The sequence below is a fragment of the Drosophila takahashii genome, unplaced genomic scaffold, assembly GCF_030179915.1.
Source record: "Drosophila takahashii strain IR98-3 E-12201 unplaced genomic scaffold, DtakHiC1v2 scaffold_95, whole genome shotgun sequence".
Lineage (NCBI taxonomy): Eukaryota > Metazoa > Arthropoda > Insecta > Diptera > Drosophilidae > Drosophila > Drosophila takahashii.
Genome location: NW_027221771.1, coordinates 18474 through 33433, shown reverse-complemented (window position 1 = coordinate 33433; position 14960 = coordinate 18474). Strand labels below are relative to the sequence as shown.

At 32.2% G+C, this 14960-nt stretch overlaps 3 non-coding genes across 3 annotated transcripts; all 3 read left to right on the top strand.

The window, feature by feature from the left end:
* The first annotated feature begins 4068 nt into the window (after window positions 1-4068).
* Window positions 4069-6063, top strand: LOC138914774 (small subunit ribosomal RNA). The gene has a single exon (XR_011420582.1). It is a non-coding gene; the product is annotated as a small subunit ribosomal RNA (ribosomal RNA).
* A 623-nt stretch (window positions 6064-6686) lies between these two features.
* LOC138914785 (5.8S ribosomal RNA) lies at window positions 6687-6865 on the top strand. Its single transcript, XR_011420593.1, has one exon. It is a non-coding gene; the product is annotated as a 5.8S ribosomal RNA (ribosomal RNA).
* A 398-nt stretch (window positions 6866-7263) lies between these two features.
* Window positions 7264-11220, top strand: LOC138914779 (large subunit ribosomal RNA). Its single transcript, XR_011420588.1, has one exon. It is a non-coding gene; the product is annotated as a large subunit ribosomal RNA (ribosomal RNA).
* The last annotated feature ends 3740 nt before the right edge of the window (window positions 11221-14960 follow it).

Genomic DNA, 14960 nt, shown 5'->3' with positions numbered 1-14960 from the left:
GTTCTAGTATGGATATGAAAAAATATTGAGTTATATGAATATTAAAGAAATAATAAGTTCTAGTATGAATATGGAAAAATATTATTTATATTGATATGGTAAATAATGATTTATATGGATATGGGATAAATACTAAATTCTAGTGTGGATATGGATAATTATATAGATATAGAACAAAAAATAAGTTATATGGATATGGTGGCATCAGTACGAAATATGCCCAATTTACATACACCGGAGCCGCAGTACGATAAATACCCAATATTTAGACGTCGTGGCCAAAAACATATATAGGGAGGCAGTGCTCGCCGACCGGCCGTATTGTTCAAAATTTATGTTTATCATATTATTTTGGCAATGCTATATATAAATGATATCTTATACATATAATTCAATTATAGCGATATGGAAATACCATATTATATGTATAAAGAAAAAAAATGTATAATAAAATATACATTGACATACAAATATGGCTAGTTGTATGGATATGCCGTATTCATTATATGGATACGGCATATAGATTATATAAATATGACCAAAAAATATTTTATATTGATATGGCAAATAAAGAAATTACTTGAATATGGAAATAAAAGAAGTTATATTGATATGGAAGAAAATAATGAGTCATATAGATATGTTGGCATCAGTACGAAATATGCCCAATTTACATACACCGGGGCCGCAGTACGAAAAATACCCAATATTTAGACGTCGTGGCCAAAAACATATATAGGGAGGCAGTGCTCGCCGACCGGCCGTATTGTTCAAAATTTATGTTTATCATATTATTTTGGCAATGCTATATATAAATGATATCTTATACATATAATTCAATTATAGCGATATGGAAATACCATATTATATGTATAAAGAAAAAAAATGTATAATAAAATATACATTGACATACAAATATGGCTAGTTGTATGGATATGCCGTATTCATTATATGGATACGGCATATAGATTATATAAATATGACCAAAAAATATTTTATATTGATATGGCAAATAAAGAAATTACTTGAATATGGAAATAAAAGAAGTTATATTGATATGGAAGAAAATAATGAGTCATATAGATATGTTGGCATCAGTACGAAATATGCCCAATTTACATACACCGGGGCCGCAGTACGAAAAATACCCAATATTTAGACGTCGTGGCCAAAAACATATATAGGGAGGCAGTGCTCGCCGACCGGCCGTATTGTTCAAAATTTATGTTTATCATATTATTTTGGCAATGCTATATATAAATGATATCTTATACATATAATTCAATTATAGCGATATGGAAATACCATATTATATGTATAAAGAAAAAAAATGTATAATAAAATATACATTGACATACAAATATGGCTAGTTGTATGGATATGCCGTATTCATTATATGGATACGGCATATAGATTATATAAATATGACCAAAAAATATTTTATATTGATATGGCAAATAAAGAAATTACTTGAATATGGAAATAAAAGAAGTTATATTGATATGGAAGAAAATAATGAGTCATATAGATATGTTGGCATCAGTACGAAATATGCCCAATTTACATACACCGGGGCCGCAGTACGAAAAATACCCAATATTTAGACGTCGTGGCCAAAAACATATATAGGGAGGCAGTGCTCGCCGACCGGCCGTATTGTTCAAAATTTATGTTTATCATATTATTTTGGCAATGCTATATATAAATGATATCTTATACATATAATTCAATTATAGCGATATGGAAATACCATATTATATGTATAAAGAAAAAAAATGTATAATAAAATATACATTGACATACAAATATGGCTAGTTGTATGGATATGCCGTATTCATTATATGGATACGGCATATAGATTATATAAATATGACCAAAAAATATTTTATATTGATATGGCAAATAAAGAAATTACTTGAATATGGAAATAAAAGAAGTTATATTGATATGGAAGAAAATAATGAGTCATATAGATATGTTGGCATCAGTACGAAATATGCCCAATTTACATACACCGGGGCCGCAGTACGAAAAATACCCAATATTTAGACGTCGTGGCCAAAAACATATATAGGGAGGCAGTGCTCGCCGACCGGCCGTATTGTTCAAAATTTATGTTTATCATATTATTTTGGCAATGCTATATATAAATGATATCTTATACATATAATTCAATTATAGCGATATGGAAATACCATATTATATGTATAAAGAAAAAAAATGTATAATAAAATATACATTGACATACAAATATGGCTAGTTGTATGGATATGCCGTACTCATTATATGGATACGGCATATAGATTATATAAATATGACCAAAAAATATTTTATATTGATATGGCAAATAAAGAAATTACTTGAATATGGAAATAAAAGAAGTTATATTGATATGGAAGAAAATAATGAGTCATATAGATATGTTGGCATCAGTACGAAATATGCCCAATTTACATACACCGGGGCCGCAGTACGAAAAATACCCAATATTTAGACGTCGTGGCCAAAAACATATATAGGGAGGCAGTGCTCGCCGACCGGCCGTATTGTTCAAAATTTATGTTTATCATATTATTTTGGCAATGCTATATATAAATGATATCTTATACATATAATTCAATTATAGCGATATGGAAATACCATATTATATGTATAAAGAAAAAAAATGTATAATAAAATATACATTGACATACAAATATGGCTAGTTGTATGGATATGCCGTATTCATTATATGGATACGGCATATAGATTATATGGATATGACCAAAAAATAATTCATAAAGAAATTATATGAATATGGCAGAAATAATTGGTTATATTAATATGATCAAATAATACTTTATATAAAAAAGTGAATATCTTTGGTTGGGTGGCAAAGAGAATTAAATATGCCCGATATATAGACGTCGTGGCCAAAAACTACTATAGGGTGAAGTGCTTGTCTGTTGGTCTATATATATACATATAATATTTTATGCGTACACATTATTATTATAGATAGTTAATATCTATCGTATGGGTGGCAAACGGAATTAAATAATTTCGATATTTAGACGTCGTGGCCAAAAACTACTATAGGATGGTCAGTGGTTGTCCACCAATTAATTATTGAACAAACCATATGAATATCATATGCTGTTGTCAATATAATGTATATCAATAATAATAAAAAATAAGGATGGTACAGTAAGTAGTCCATCTACTATTGAACAAAATATATTATAATATATACTTTTGTTATCAATAGAACAACATATATTAAAATCAAAATATTATCCGTATAAATTTGTTTCTTAAATGAAATTAAGACTTGGCTACGCGGTTAATATTATAAACCCATGATAATAAGGTGAAACAGAGGTCAAGTTTCTATTATATATAGAATAACAAATTGTTTCCGACTTTTATCGTTAATCTTTGGTGGCAGGTATATATGATAATTTATATTAAATTATTATATCCCCTGTCGTTTGGGCACAGAGTATCGCTTGCCGGTACAATGTGTTTACAAAAAGCATTATAATAAAATATAATTGCAATATTAGTGATCAAAATAATTTCATATGCGCTCGGTTTTATATCATATATTACCAGAGAGTTATATGGAAAAGATAAATTTTAAATTTATCATCAAAATGCAAATGATTTAACTCAATATTTATATTGGTTAAACAAAAATTGTACATGTGTGGATACAATAATTATGTATGTTGAACAAAAATGATATTTTAGAATGAAATATGTATATATAATATAATAAAAACTTATAGAAAGAACAATATATATTGAAAATTGTGTTATAAAAAAGTTGTACTTTTTCTTTAACATCAATTATAAACTTGTTATATTAGTGGCGAAACAAGTAAAAATTAAAGAACGTATACGAATGCCATATAAAAATGGCCGTATTCGAATTAAAATAGAATTATTTCACAAAGCAAAAAAAAAATATTGAATTAAAATCAATATTTAAGAAAAACCGAACATATAAAATGGAAATAAAATCTATTATATTTATATTACTAATTTCTATTCAAAAAATATGAATGAAATATGAACGAAAACATTATTCTGGTTGATCCTGCCAGTAGTTATATGCTTGTCTCAAAGATTAAGCCATGCATGTCTAAGTACACACGAATTAAAAGTGAAACCGCAAAAGGCTCATTATATCAGTTATGGTTCCTTAGATCGTTAACAGTTACTTGGATAACTGTGGTAATTCTAGAGCTAATACATGCAATTAAAACATGAACCTTATGGGACATGTGCTTTTATTAGGCTAAAACCAAGCGATCGCAAGATCGTTATATTGGTTGAACTCTAGATAACATGCAGATCGTATGGTCTTGTACCGACGACAGATCTTTCAAATGTCTGCCCTATCAACTTTTGATGGTAGTATCTAGGACTACCATGGTTGCAACGGGTAACGGGGAATCAGGGTTCGATTCCGGAGAGGGAGCCTGAGAAACGGCTACCACATCTAAGGAAGGCAGCAGGCGCGTAAATTACCCACTCCCAGCTCGGGGAGGTAGTGACGAAAAATAACAATACAGGACTCATATCCGAGGCCCTGTAATTGGAATGAGTACACTTTAAATCCTTTAACAAGGACCAATTGGAGGGCAAGTCTGGTGCCAGCAGCCGCGGTAATTCCAGCTCCAATAGCGTATATTAAAGTTGTTGCGGTTAAAACGTTCGTAGTTGAACTTGTGCTTCATACGGGTAGTACAACTTACAATTGTGGTTAGTACTATACCTTTATGTATGTAAGCGTATTACCGGTGGAGTTCTTATATGTGTTTAAATACTTGTATTTTTTCATATGTTCCTCCTATTTAAAAACCTGCATTAGTGCTCTTAAACGAGTGTTATTGTGGGCCGGTACAATTACTTTGAACAAATTAGAGTGCTTAAAGCAGGCTTCAAATGCCTGAATATTCTGTGCATGGGATAATGAAATAAGACCTCTGTTCTGCTTTCATTGGTTTTCAGATCAAGAGGTAATGATTAATAGAAGCAGTTTGGGGGCATTAGTATTACGACGCGAGAGGTGAAATTCTTGGACCGTCGTAAGACTAACTTAAGCGAAAGCATTTGCCAAAGATGTTTTCATTAATCAAGAACGAAAGTTAGAGGTTCGAAGGCGATCAGATACCGCCCTAGTTCTAACCATAAACGATGCCAGCTAGCAATTGGGTGTAGCTACTTTTATGGCTCTCTCAGTCGCTTCCCGGGAAACCAAAGCTTTTGGGCTCCGGGGGAAGTATGGTTGCAAAGCTGAAACTTAAAGGAATTGACGGAAGGGCACCACCAGGAGTGGAGCCTGCGGCTTAATTTGACTCAACACGGGAAAACTTACCAGGTCCGAACATAAGTGTGTAAGACAGATTGATAGCTCTTTCTCGAATCTATGGGTGGTGGTGCATGGCCGTTCTTAGTTCGTGGAGTGATTTGTCTGGTTAATTCCGATAACGAACGAGACTCAAATATATTAAATAGATATCTTCAGGATTATGGTGTTGAAGCTTATATAGCCTTCATTCATGGTGGCAGTAAAATGTTTATTGTGTTTGAATGTGTTTATATAAGTGGAGCCGTACCTGTTGGTTTGTCCCATTATAAGGACACTAGCTTCTTAAATGGACAAATTGCGTCTAGCAATAATGAGATTGAGCAATAACAGGTCTGTGATGCCCTTAGATGTCCTGGGCTGCACGCGCGCTACAATGAAAGTATCAACGTGTATTTCCTAGACCGAGAGGTCCGGGTAAACCGCTGAACCACTTTCATGCTTGGGATTGTGAACTGAAACTGTTCACATGAACTTGGAATTCCCAGTAAGTGTGAGTCATTAACTCGCATTGATTACGTCCCTGCCCTTTGTACACACCGCCCGTCGCTACTACCGATTGAATTATTTAGTGAGGTCTCCGGACGTGATCACTGTGACGCCTTGTGTGTTACGGTTGTTTCGCAAAAGTTGACCGAACTTGATTATTTAGAGGAAGTAAAAGTCGTAACAAGGTTTCCGTAGGTGAACCTGCGGAAGGATCATTATTGTATAATATCCTTACCGTTAATAAAAAAATTTGTTAATACAAATTTAATACAAATTACCAATATATATATATATATACATAATAATTATAATAATAATTATACCAAAAATATGATCTTAAAAGTAAAAGATCAAATAAATTTCGAACAAGCAAATCGAAATATTGTAATAATATAATATTATTACAAATAAATTAAATAGAAACAAACATAAAATTCGAACAAGCAAATCGAATTATTAATATAATAAAATATATTTTATATATTTATTATAAACTTTTGTGTGTATATGGACCATAATATACACGCGTTGCGAGATGTATTGGCCAACTAATTTGATGATGATCATACATTGGATAATGCAACAACCTAAAATATACAATGTTGTACCTGGTTTCAGGTTAATGTTTTATATAAAATTATCAATATATATTAACAAACAAATGCCATTACAAATAATACTTTGATATATATTGTTTATATAAAACTAAGACATTTCGCAGCATTTATTTTAGGTATATAAATACATTTATTGAAGGAATTGATATATGCCAGTAAAATGGTGTATTTTTAATTTCTTTCAATAAAAACATATTTGACCAAATTTAAAACCAATATTATAAAACTCTAAGCGGTGGATCACTCGGCTCATGGGTCGATGAAGAACGCAGCAAACTGTGCGTCATCGTGTGAACTGCAGGACACATGAACATCGACATTTTGAACGCATATCGCAGTCCATGCTGTTATGTACTTTAATTAATTTTATAGTGCTGCTTGGACTACATATGGTTGAGGGTTGTAAGACTATGCTAATTAAGTTGTTTATACAAATTTTATAATAAAATTTTATAAGCATATGGTATATTATTGGATAAAAATAATTTAATTATTTTATTCATAATATTAACAAATATATGAAAAACATTATCTCACAATAGTAATTAAACTTTGAGAAACACGAAGAGGAATATTTTCTTTTTCAATCAAATAATACTGAGAAATGTCTAGCATAAAATATTATCTAGAATTGTCTCTTATTAATGATTTGAAATATGAAAAACGTTGACAATATTATTATTCTTCGTTAATTCGTTACAAATAAATGCCATTAATATATATATACGTCAGCTTTAAACGAATTTAATAAAATGTTTTATCATTATATATAAAGAATTAATTGCAAATAAAAGTTATATACAACCTCAACTCATATGGGACTACCCCCTGAATTTAAGCATATTAATTAGGGGAGGAAAAGAAACTAACAAGGATTTTCTTAGTAGCGGCGAGCGAAAAGAAATCAGTTCAGCACTAAGTCACTTTGTCTATATGGCAAATGTGAGATGCAGTGTATGGAGCGTCAATATTCTAGTATGAGAAATTAACGATTTAAGTCCTTCTTAAATGAGGCCATTTACCCATAGAGGGTGCCAGGCCCGTATAACGTTAATGATTACTAGATGATGTTTCCAAAGAGTCGTGTTGCTTGATAGTGCAGCACTAAGTGGGTGGTAAACTCCATCTAAAACTAAATATAACCATGAGACCGATAGTAAACAAGTACCGTGAGGGAAAGTTGAAAAGAACTCTGAATAGAGAGTTAAACAGTACGTGAAACTGCTTAGAGGTTAAGCCCGATGAACCTGAATATCCGTTATGGAAAATTCATCATTAAAATTGTAATATTTAAACAATATTATGATAATAGTGTGCATTTTTTCCATATAAGGACATTGTAATCTATTAGCATACCAAATTTATCATAAAATATAACTTATAGTTTATTCAAATTAAATTGCTTGCATTTTAACACAGAATAAATGTTATTAATTTGATAAAGTGCTGATAGATTTATATGAATACAGTGCGTTAATTTTTCGGAATTATATAATGGCATGATTATCATTGATTTTTGTGTTTATTATATGCACTTGTAGGATTAACAATGCGAAAGATTCAGGATACCTTCGGGACCCGTCTTGAAACACGGACCAAGGAGTCTAACATATGTGCAAGTTATTGGGATATAAACCTAATAGCGTAATTAACTTGACTAATAATGGGATTAGTTTTTTAACTATTTATAGCTAATTAACACAATCCCGGGGCGTTCTATATAGTTATGTATAATGATATTTATATTATTTATGCCTCTAACTGGAACGTACCTTGAGCATATATGCTGTGACCCGAAAGATGGTGAACTATACTTGATCAGGTTGAAGTCAGGGGAAACCCTGATGGAAGACCGAAACAGTTCTGACGTGCAAATCGATTGTCAGAATTGAGTATAGGGGCGAAAGACCAATCGAACCATCTAGTAGCTGGTTCCTTCCGAAGTTTCCCTCAGGATAGCTGGTGCATTTTAATATTATATAAAATAATCTTATCTGGTAAAGCGAATGATTAGAGGCCTTAGGGTCGAAACGATCTTAACCTATTCTCAAACTTTAAATGGGTAAGAACCTTAACTTTCTTGATATGAAGTTTAAGGTTATGATATAATGTGCCCAGTGGGCCACTTTTGGTAAGCAGAACTGGCGCTGTGGGATGAACCAAACGTAATGTTACGGTGCCCAAATTAACAACTCATGCAGATACCATGAAAGGCGTTGGTTGCTTAAAACAGCAGGACGGTGATCATGGAAGTCGAAATCCGCTAAGGAGTGTGTAACAACTCACCTGCCGAAGCAACTAGCCCTTAAAATGGATGGCGCTTAAGTTGTATACCTATACATTACCGCTAAAGTAGATGATTTATATTACTTGTGATATAAATTTTGAAACTTTAGTGAGTAGGAAGGTACAATGGTATGCGTAGAAGTGTTTGGCGTAAGCCTGCATGGAGCTGCCATTGGTACAGATCTTGGTGGTAGTAGCAAATAATCGAATGAGACCTTGGAGGACTGAAGTGGAGAAGGGTTTCGTGTGAACAGTGGTTGATCACGAGTTAGTCGGTCCTAAGTTCAAGGCGAAAGCCGAAAATTTTCAAGTAAAACCAAAAACGCAATATATACAAATCAAGCTAATATAATATACTTGAATAATTTTGAACGAAAGGGAATACGGTTCCAATTCCGTAACCTGTTGAGTATCCGTTTGTTATTAAATATGGGCCTCGTGCTCATCCTGGCAACAGGAACGACCATAAAGAAGCCGTCGAGAGATATCGGAAGAGTTTTCTTTTCTGTTTTATAGCCGTACTACCATGGAAGTCTTTCGCAGAGAGATATGGTAGATGGGCTAGAAGAGCATGACATATACTGTTGTGTCGATATTTTCTCCTCGGACCTTGAAAATTTATGGTGGGGACACGCAAACTTCTCAACAGGCCGTACCAATATCCGCAGCTGGTCTCCAAGGTGAAGAGTCTCTAGTCGATAGAATAATGTAGGTAAGGGAAGTCGGCAAATTAGATCCGTAACTTCGGGATAAGGATTGGCTCTGAAGATTGAGATAGTCGGGCTTGATTGGGAAACAATAACATGGTTTATGTGCTCGTTCTGGGTAAATAGAGTTTCTAGCATTTATGTTAGTTACTTGTTCCCCGGATAGTTAGTTACGTAGCCAATTGTGGAACTTTCTTGCTAAAATTTTTAAGAATACTAATTGGGTCAAACCAATTAGTTCTTATTAATTATAACGATTATCAATTAACAATCAATTCAGAACTGGCACGGACTTGGGGAATCCGACTGTCTAATTAAAACAAAGCATTGTGATGGCCCTAGCGGGTGTTGACACAATGTGATTTCTGCCCAGTGCTCTGAATGTCAAAGTGAAGAAATTCAAGTAAGCGCGGGTCAACGGCGGGAGTAACTATGACTCTCTTAAGGTAGCCAAATGCCTCGTCATCTAATTAGTGACGCGCATGAATGGATTAACGAGATTCCTACTGTCCCTATCTACTATCTAGCGAAACCACAGCCAAGGGAACGGGCTTGGAATAATTAGCGGGGAAAGAAGACCCTTTTGAGCTTGACTCTAATCTGGCAGTGTAAGGAGACATAAGAGGTGTAGAATAAGTGGGAGATATTAGACTTCGGTTTGGTATCGTCAATGAAATACCACTACTCTTATTGTTTCCTTACTTACTTGATTAAATGGAACGTGTATCATTTCCTAGCCATTATACGGATATATTTATTATATCTTATGGTATTGGGTTTTGATGCAAGCTTCTTGATCAAAGTATCACGAGTTTGTTATATAATCGCAAACAAATTCTTTAATAAAACGGTGCATTTATGTATTTTTGATTTGAAAATTTGGTATAACTCCAATTACTCAGGTATGATCCAATTCAAGGACATTGCCAGGTAGGGAGTTTGACTGGGGCGGTACATCTCTCAAATAATAACGGAGGTGTCCCAAGGCCAGCTCAGTGCGGACAGAAACCACACATAGAGCAAAAGGGCAAATGCTGACTTGATCTCGGTGTTCAGTACACACAGGGACAGCAAAAGCTCGGCCTATCGATCCTTTTGGTTTAAAGAGTTTTTAACAAGAGGTGTCAGAAAAGTTACCATAGGGATAACTGGCTTGTGGCGGCCAAGCGTTCATAGCGACGTCGCTTTTTGATCCTTCGATGTCGGCTCTTCCTATCATTGTGAAGCAAAATTCACCAAGCGTTGGATTGTTCACCCATGCAAGGGAACGTGAGCTGGGTTTAGACCGTCGTGAGACAGGTTAGTTTTACCCTACTAATGACAAAACGTTGTTGCGACAGCATTCCTGCGTAGTACGAGAGGAACCGCAGGTACGGACCAATGGCACAATACTTGTTCGAGCGAACAGTGGTATGACGCTACGTCCGTTGGATTATGCCTGAACGCCTCTAAGGTCGTATCCGTGCTGGACTGCAATGATAAATAAGGGGCAATTTGCATTGTATGGCTTCTAAACCATTTAAAGTTTATAATTTACTTTATAAACGACAATGGATGTGATGCCAATGTAATTTGTAACATAGTAAATTGGGAGGATCTTCGATCACCTGATGCCGCGCTAGTTACATATAAAAGCATTATTTAATACAATGACAAAGCCTAGAATCAATTGTAAACGACTTTTGTAACAGGCAAGGTGTTGTAAGTGGTTGAGCAGCTGCCATACTGCGATCCACTGAAGCTTATCCTTTGCTTGATGATTCGATAATAAACATAAATTTAATTGTGTTTATTTTGTTTGGCTTTTTTAAGTCAGAATATATATATATATATAAAATATATATATATAAAATAATAATTATATTTAAATAAATTTTATTTAAATATATTTAACAATGGTAGCCATATGTATCGTCATCCTATTAGTGACGCGTATAAAAATATTCTAAGTCCGAACATGCAAATAAGAGACATATGCAAGTATATGTACTTCTTAAGGTAGCCAACTGAATCGTCATCCTATTAGTGACGTGTATACAAATATTCTAAGTCCGAACATACAAGTAAGAGACATATGCAAGTATATGTACCTCTTAAGGTAGCCAACTGAATCGTCATCCTATTAGTGACGCGTATAAAAATATTCTAAGTCCGAACATGCAAATAAGAGACATATGCAAGTATATGTACCTCTTAAGGTAGCCAACTGAATCGTCATCCTATTAGTGACGCGTATAAAAATATTCTAAGTCCGAACATGCAAATAAGAGACATATGCAAGTATATGTACCTCTTAAGGTAGCCAACTGAATCGTCATCCTATTAGTGACGTGTATAAAAATATTCTAAGTCCGAACATACAAGTAAGAGACATATGCAAGTATATGTACCTCTTAAGGTAGCCAACTGAATCGTCATCCTATTAGTGACGTGTATAAAAATATTCTAAGTCCGAACATGCAAGTAAGAGACATATGCAAGTCAATGTTCCTCTTAAAATAGATGATTGAATCGTCATCCTATTAGTGACGTGTATAAAAATATTCCAAGTCCAAACATGAGTTATATGGATATGAAAATAATATTAAGTTCTAGTATGGATATGAAAAAAATGAGTTATATGGATATGGGAAAAATAACAAGTTCTAGTATGGATATGAAAAAAATGAGTTATGTGGATATGGGAAAAATAATAATTTCTAGTATGGATATGAAAAAAAAATGAGTTATATGGATATGGAAAAGAATACAGAGTTCTAGTATGGATATGGAAAAATGAGTTATATGAATATGGGAAAAATGATAAGTTCTAGTATGGATATGAAAAAATATTGAGTTATATGGATATTAAAGAAATAATAAGTTCTAGTATGGATATGGAATAAAATGAGTTATATAGATATGGCAAAAAATTTAATGTTCTAGTATGGATATGAAAAAAATTAGTTATATGAATATGGGAAAATTTATAAGTTCTAGTATGGATATGGGAAAAATAATAAGTTCTAGTATGGATATAAAAAAATATTGAGTTATATGGATATTAAAGAAATAATAAGTTCTAGTATGGATATGGAAAAAAATTAGTTATATTGATATGCTAAATAATGAGTTATATGCATATGGGAAAAATACTAAGTTGTAGTATGGATATGGGAAGAATACTGAGTTCTAGTATGGATATGGGAAAAATAATCAGTTCTAGTATGGATATGAAAAAATATTGAGTTTTATGGATATTGAAGAGATAATAAGCTCTAGTATGGATATGGAAAAAATTAATTATATTGTAATAGTAAATAATAAGTTATATGGATATAGGAAGAAAATTAGGTTCTAGTATGGATATGAAAAAAATTAGTTCTATGGATATGGGAAAAATAAAAAGTTCTGGTATGGATATGGAAAAATATTAAGTTATATGGATATTTAAGAAATAATAAGTTCTAGTATGGATATGGAATAAAATGAGTTGTAGAGATATGGCAAAAATATAATGTTCTAGTATGGATATGAAAAAAATTAGTTATATGAATATGGGAAAATTTATAAGTTCTAGTATGGATATGGGAAAAAGAATAAGTTCTAGTATGGATATGAAAAAATATTGAGTTATATGAATATTAAAGAAATAATAAGTTCTAGTATGAATATGGAAAAATATTATTTATATTGATATGGTAAATAATGATTTATATGGATATGGGATAAATACTAAATTCTAGTGTGGATATGGATAATTATATAGATATAGAACAAAAAATAAGTTATATGGATATGGTGGCATCAGTACGAAATATGCCCAATTTACATACACCGGAGCCGCAGTACGATAAATACCCAATATTTAGACGTCGTGGCCAAAAACATATATAGGGAGGCAGTGCTCGCCGACCGGCCGTATTGTTCAAAATTTATGTTTTTCATATTATTTTGGCAATGCTATATATAAATGATATCTTATACATATAATTCAATTATAGCGATATGGAAATACCATATTATATGTATAAAGAAAAAAAATGTATAATAAAATATACATTGACATACAAATATGGCTAGTTGTATGGATATGCCGTATTCATTATATGGATACGGCATATAGATTATATAAATATGACCAAAAAATATTTTATATTGATATGGCAAATAAAGAAATTACTTGAATATGGAAATAAAAGAAGTTATATTGATATGGAAGAAAATAATGAGTCATATAGATATGTTGGCATCAGTACGAAATATGCCCAATTTACATACACCGGGGCCGCAGTACGAAAAATACCCAATATTTAGACGTCGTGGCCAAAAACATATATAGGGAGGCAGTGCTCGCCGACCGGCCGTATTGTTCAAAATTTATGTTTATCATATTATTTTGGCAATGCTATATATAAATGATATCTTATACATATAATTCAATTATAGCGATATGGAAATACCATATTATATGTATAAAGAAAAAAAATGTATAATAAAATATACATTGACATACAAATATGGCTAGTTGTATGGATATGCCGTATTCATTATATGGATACGGCATATAGATTATATAAATATGACCAAAAAATATTTTATATTGATATGGCAAATAAAGAAATTACTTGAATATGGAAATAAAAGAAGTTATATTGATATGGAAGAAAATAATGAGTCATATAGATATGTTGGCATCAGTACGAAATATGCCCAATTTACATACACCGGGGCCGCAGTACGAAAAATACCCAATATTTAGACGTCGTGGCCAAAAACATATATAGGGAGGCAGTGCTCGCCGACCGGCCGTATTGTTCAAAATTTATGTTTATCATATTATTTTGGCAATGCTATATATAAATGATATCTTATACATATAATTCAATTATAGCGATATGGAAATACCATATTATATGTATAAAGAAAAAAAATGTATAATAAAATATACATTGACATACAAATATGGCTAGTTGTATGGATATGCCGTATTCATTATATGGATACGGCATATAGATTATATAAATATGACCAAAAAATATTTTATATTGATATGGCAAATAAAGAAATTACTTGAATATGGAAATAAAAGAAGTTATATTGATATGGAAGAAAATAATGAGTCATATAGATATGTTGGCATCAGTACGAAATATGCCCAATTTACATACACCGGGGCCGCAGTACGAAAAATACCCAATATTTAGACGTCGTGGCCAAAAACATATATAGGGAGGCAGTGCTCGCCGACCGGCCGTATTGTTCAAAATTTATGTTTATCATATTATTTTGGCAATGCTATATATAAATGATATCTTATACATATAATTCAATTATAGCGATATGGAAATACCATATTATATGTATAAAGAAAAAAAATGTATAATAAAATATACATTGACATACAAATATGGCTAGTTGTATGGATATGCCGTATTCATTATATGGATACGGCATATAGATTATATAAATATGACCAAAAAATATTTTATATTGATATGGCAAATAAAGAAATTACTTGAATAT